We start from the raw sequence: 6,000 nt of genomic DNA, 5'->3' as shown, positions 1-6,000 counted from the left end.
CTCTGACATGTTCCCCTCTCTCCTCCTCTGTTCACCGGCGCGCTCCACTTGCGACTCGTAGGCTACACAAGCGCGCGACTCGTCATGTGCAGTTCAGTTTGAGCTCATTCTTTTCAACACATCCTGCACACTTTGCAGGCGGGCTTGCGAGGGACTACAGAAATCTATGGGGTGGGCGTCATTTTACTACCAAATTCGTGCTCCTAAAGGAAACACTTTTTTCTTTTCCTTCTCAGTTTTGTTTACATTTGTGTTTTATCTCGTGCTGCTCACTCGTCGTGCTATTGCTTTATCCGCATTATCTCAACATTTTGCCTCCTTTTGAACGATAATTCGGAGAGATAAAACCAACTTAATGCTATCCACGGGGTCCCGGAAAACCAAGTGTTAAGTCGATGTGAATGCGCAGCGGCAGGTGAGTAAAGCTCTCTACTTTTTCACTGTTGACTGTCTGAGAGCAGATCCTGTTTCAAAACAATGTTCATTTACAGGGAAAATAGCTTGTCCGTAGTGAGTGACTGAGAGAGCAATGATGCTGCCACCTTGGGTGTCTGTGAATTTGCCACTGTTGCAGACAGCATTTTACTTTTCATGACGATGATTAGAAAAACGTGTCACATTACCCCGTGTGGTGTTTTATAGCTGCGGGGTGCGTAACGGCGCTATGGGAAAGGGCGAGAAAGGAAGGGGAATTGAAAGGTGATGCGCGGTACACCTGCACAAGCCAAGCGATTGCTTTAATGGTGACGATTCCTTGCGCTTATTGGTTGGTGGCATGCTTTGTTTTGAAGTTTTAAGTTTGTGTTGGATTCGTCTTAAAGTTTAAGTGTATAGCTACATCCTAGACGTATCAAAACACCGTTGCTTTCCCTTATTCTAATCTACAAACAAGATATTAAGTAGGCTATTTGTGCCTTCATCTATTTCTTTTATTTATGTAGGCCTATCTTGTGTATATTTTGTGCTTTAAGTAGATACTGCAAATCAGCTTCAACAATACACTTGAACCATGTACCTTTATAGCAGCCAGAATGCTGTTTTTAAACACTTTTTCTCTCTCTCACTTATCACTAGGTCTGGTTGTCAGGCCTTCAACAATGTGAAAAGTCAACAAAGTATGTTACTATGTGTTTCTTATTTCTGAATGGTTATAAAACTGAAGATAGGCATATCTTCAGAAGCAGAATATTAATATTAAGTGCCTATGAGGATGTCATTAAGTCTTTTTGTAATGTATGAGCCTACCTATGTTGTGTTTCTCTGGTTAGACATGATGGGGAATGTAAGTTCTCTCCCTGAGTTCATCTCAGGCACACAGGCATGTCTGCTAAGTTTATAAGCCAAAATTTATGGGGGGTATAACAGACTCATTACTGCTCCAGTGAGGATAAAACACTCATAACGCTTTACTTGAATATGCCCTTCTCCCCCATTCATTGCAGTGATGACAGCACACTGCTCTACAGTCAATGGCCACATCATTCCTCATTCCCTTTATAGCTCTGAGACATTTATGGGTTTCCAGAGGTTTAAGTAAGAGTTAACGAAAATCAGGATACTGGTTTTATTTAGCTCGGGGCTGCAAGTGATATCTGTGCAGTGGGCTTAAATCTGTGAGAGTTTGATTTTACACTTTAATTGATCTGATGACATATTACATATTCTGCTAATAGTGACTGACTCTTACCATACAGTTGTTAGGTTTGAGACGTTAAGTACGTTTTCAGTACAAATATTTATTAAAATATTACACCAAGGTGAAGAGTGAAGCAAAACAGCTACATAACGAAACTTTATTTTCAATGTTAAAGTTTAAAGAAATAGCACAACACTTTCATTGCAGTCCACCAAACCTCTCTTTTTTTTACTCTCACTTAACCCCATATTTCACAGCTGAACTGAAGCTAATTTAACCCGAGTTAGCCACACACAGCTCTATCCACTCGAGAAGCATGCCTAATTACCCTCAATTAAATCACTTAGCAAACGAGAAAATTACTTTGATATGAAATAGTGCACATGGAAGCGTGACGAGAACAGGCTCCGGTGGGCTTCTGGACCGGACAAATAAGCTGTGTTGAGTTATGCGGTCTCAAAGAAAGAATTGTAAGTTTATAGGGGATGTAGTTTCCATGCCCCGGGACCATAAGTACAAACAAATTTCAAATAATGTAATGCTTGAAAGAATGTTGTTTTGACATAATACAAGATTGATTTTATTTCTAGCATGATTTTGGTGCAGATTTTTATACCAGTCCAAACTTTTGTCCAATCAAGTGTTAAAGCTGTGAAGGAAAAGAAAGGTGAATGACTCACACCTAAATTATTCAGATTTTTAAACTATTTTATACTTAACATGTAGAGTTTGGGGGCCACATTTTCTAAATATAAAACAATATGTAGATTAAATTAAAAAAATAAAACTTTAATCTGTCTGCCCATAAAGTGTTTTATAGGAAGTCAGTACACATCAAACTATAGTATCATTTGTCAGCTTGAAAAAAAAAATGTGAATGAGAAAGTGAGATATGTTGTTTGTTGCACTTTGTGCTCACCTGTAAATATGTTTGCAATAGACATGTCCTTTTGTATGCACTTTACTCAGCTAATCCCTAGGGAAATGAGGCCTGATCAACAAAGCAACTACTTTTACTGTACAAGTCAAAGACATTGTACGGTCTACTATTCCTCGTTATACTGGGTCAGTGGGTGTAGTGAACATCACAAAACAAATGTGATGTATTGACTTCTGACGCTTCATACATGCAATCTGGTTGCTCTAATCTTACTTTTAGCTGTTTAGGCTATTGCTATTCTACCAGCACTAGAGCATCCATTGGTAACAATTATTATAATCACCACCAGCCTAATACTTTCATAGCGCTTATAAATGTTCAGTTTACCTCATGCTCTGTTGCTGGAGAGAGAGGCAGCCCAGAAAAGGCGATGCAGTTAAGATAATTGCAAACAGTAGTAGTAATAACACCAGGCCCAACAGTGATAACAATTAGATTTGATTTCATTTGAGGATGCCTCCACAGCTGCTACCCCTGCCCCCCATAGCCCTCCAACACCTCGAACAGACCAGTCTGAACCTCAGCACCTAACAACAACCCCACCCCCAACCCATGGGGCCCGTCTCCCCCTCAGATTAAAGTGGGTGTGTTAATTCGGTGGTGTAGCGATCGAAGAGCTCTGGCAACAATGGGAAATGGGCTATTGATCAGACCTGCTCAGATTAAGACTGGGGACTGGAGCTCTTTCTTGCTCTCTTTCCCTCTCCTTTTCGTTTTCCCATCCCTCTCTTCAGTTCTCTTACAACCTGTCTGTTCTTCTTCTTTTCTTTCCTTTTATATCTGCCTCTATTTCTATTTGTTGTTCCCAGTTCTATGTAAAGAGGCCTCTCTCTTTCTCTGCCCATTGCAAATAAACAGTATCTATTAGTATCTGGAGGGGTGTTGGGGGGGGGGGGGGGGGGGTGCATGGTTATACATGATTATACAACAGCAAAAGTTAAGCTTGATTATACAACAGCAGCACAATTCGTCCTTTGCCAACATAATGTGTTTGTGAATCAGATCCACATTGTAAAGTAATAAACTATACAGTAAGGAAGTGGACAGTAAATCCATACAGTGCAAAGTGAGCTTTAAAAATCTCGGCTCTACCTATACGAATAACCTCAATCACTGATAATGGGATAGGTCAGTCTTCCCCTCCCACCTAATAGATGCACCATCAGTTGTCACCACAGTCACTGGCATTAGAGCAAACCCCGCACCTTGCATTCATAATGCCATCAGAGAGGCCTGTAATACTAGGAACATTAAGGTCTATTACATGTGTCTGGGGTCGTATGCGCATCCTGTCATTGAACATTTGGCAGATGCAACTTACAGTTCATTCCAAGTAACCAGTTTGTGTGTTAGTAAATCAAACCCACAATGTTGACATGCTAGTGTGTGTGTGTGTGTTTGTGTTTGTGTGCATGTCGTGTTGGGTTTTCATGTTTTATGGGGACTTTCCATAGACATAATTATTTTGATACTGTACAAAATGTAGGCCTATATTCTATCCCCTAAACCTGCATCAAAGAAAATTTGCATTTTTACATTTTTAATAAAACATTGTTTAGTATGTTTTTTGAGCCATTTTAATTATGAGGACTCAGGAAAGGTCCTCATATAACCATGTTTATGTTGTAATGCCAGTGTAATACCCATGTCATTTTACAAATTTGTGTCCTCATAAAGCATAACAAACACACACACACGCACACACACACACACACACACACACACACACACACACACGGACCTTAATTTAGGTCCCCACAGAGTCCTCATGAGTCAGTGTGCATTCAGGTTGAAGTCCCCACAGGGATAGAAACACACACACACACACACACACACACACACACACACACACACACACACACACACACACACACACACACACACACACACACACGCACACACATACACACACACACACACACACACACACACACACACACACACACACACACACACACACACACACACACCATTATTTTATATTTTTTTATTTTTTTATTTCTGTAACTCTGATTCACATGAGAATGGACTTGAAACCCTCTGTAGTCATTGCGTTCACTAGGGGGCGATAAAGAGGTGCATGATGGTGTTGTGTACAAGTCAGTTTAATATTGTTTGAGACTTCATAATTGGCAGTACTTTTGTATACTTTCGCTACTCAATCCATCTCTTTCATTTCATTCTCTGTATGCATCCGCTCCTAGTCTCATCTTGTGCCTCCTTCCACACCCCAGTGGGTTCCATAGGTTTACCTAATGGATTATTACGTAGTCGATCAATTAAGTCATTTAAGTTTGTTAGGTGTAGTCAATGGTTTGGAAAAGACCGTGAAGACTTAAAGTGATGTTTACTTTGTTCGAGATCCAGAATCTAGATGCATGCCAGTGAGATCAACGTTAGTTTGCACTTAAGGTTTCAAGTGTTGAGGTTTTTATCCGTATGTCAGTTAAATAAATTATATAATCCTAGATTAAGATCAAGTCCTGAAATGGCTTCAAAATTTTTAGCACGCTCTTTCATTTCATGCACCACCAGGCAAAGGTGTTAAGAATAGGCTCACTAGCGCCTCAGCTTGACTTGAGGAGTTGATGAAATAATCATTTTTGTTCTTGTTGTTTTTAATAGGCTACATTTTACGAACTAAAAGTAAATCACTCTCTTTTAATGTTGATGGTGGGAGTGTGATAGATAAAGTATTTTAGTGTAGGCTATGTGGCTGAATGTTAAGATGAAAATTGTAACCTGGACGTTGGACATTAAGTCCAGAAGCAAAATGGACACTATCTGGAGAATCGCGAAAGAGGGGCAATTGTGTATGCGAGAATGTTCGGTCGAGAGTAAAGTGGATTTTCTGGCGAAAAGAATGAGAGAGAGAGAGAGAGAGAGAGAGAGAGAGAGAAGGTAGGTGGGTGGGTGGGGAGGGAGGACAACACACACACACACACACACATATACACACGCACTTCATATACGAGACAGAGGAGCGGAAACGGGTCGAATCCTACTTCAAATTCTCTTTCCTCTCGGCTTGTCGACCGGGGAAAACAAACCGACCCGAGGCACAGCGAATGGGGATTTACTAATTAACTACTTACCGAGAGATGCACACCTCCTCAGCGCCCTCCCTCCCTCTCATTCAGTTCCCTCGGTCGTGGTTATTAGTGTAGAGGTGCTTCCACGGATCCCGGCTCCGCGCGCCCCCGGATCACACACCAGGAGAGTGAAAGCGCACGGGTTAGATAGTTTCTACTTTGGACGGTTGGAGAACACGACCAGGAAAGGCTGAGGTAGGCTATGTTTTTATAAAAACATTTATGATGACAAGATGATTTCACAAAGTGGAAATTTATTTTTGAACTTTTCTTGGTCGTTTAAAAAAAATAGGCTACTATGTTATGGATACATTTTATTTATTTCTTAAGTT

The 6,000-nt window shown here is 40.6% G+C and overlaps 1 protein-coding gene across 2 annotated transcripts in view; it reads left to right on the top strand.

Moving 5' to 3' along the window:
• The first annotated feature begins 248 nt into the window (after positions 1-248).
• Positions 249-6,000, top strand: part of erfl1 (Ets2 repressor factor like 1) — a 41,656-nt gene continuing 35,904 nt past the window's right edge. The window contains exon 1 of one of the 2 annotated variants that reach the window (XM_077205019.1): positions 249-415. The gene's annotated coding sequence lies outside the window, so the exon portion shown is untranslated. Of the gene's footprint in view, positions 416-5,525; positions 5,864-6,000 lie in introns of those variants that run through there. The other variant, XM_077205011.1, reaches the window with a different exon arrangement.

Source organism: Siphateles boraxobius, unplaced genomic scaffold, assembly GCF_051911475.1.
Source record: "Siphateles boraxobius isolate OS27281-9 unplaced genomic scaffold, OSU_SipBor_1 12, whole genome shotgun sequence".
NCBI classification, from domain to species: domain Eukaryota; kingdom Metazoa; phylum Chordata; class Actinopteri; order Cypriniformes; family Leuciscidae; genus Siphateles; species Siphateles boraxobius.
This window is presented reverse-complemented; position numbering and strand designations above follow the sequence as displayed.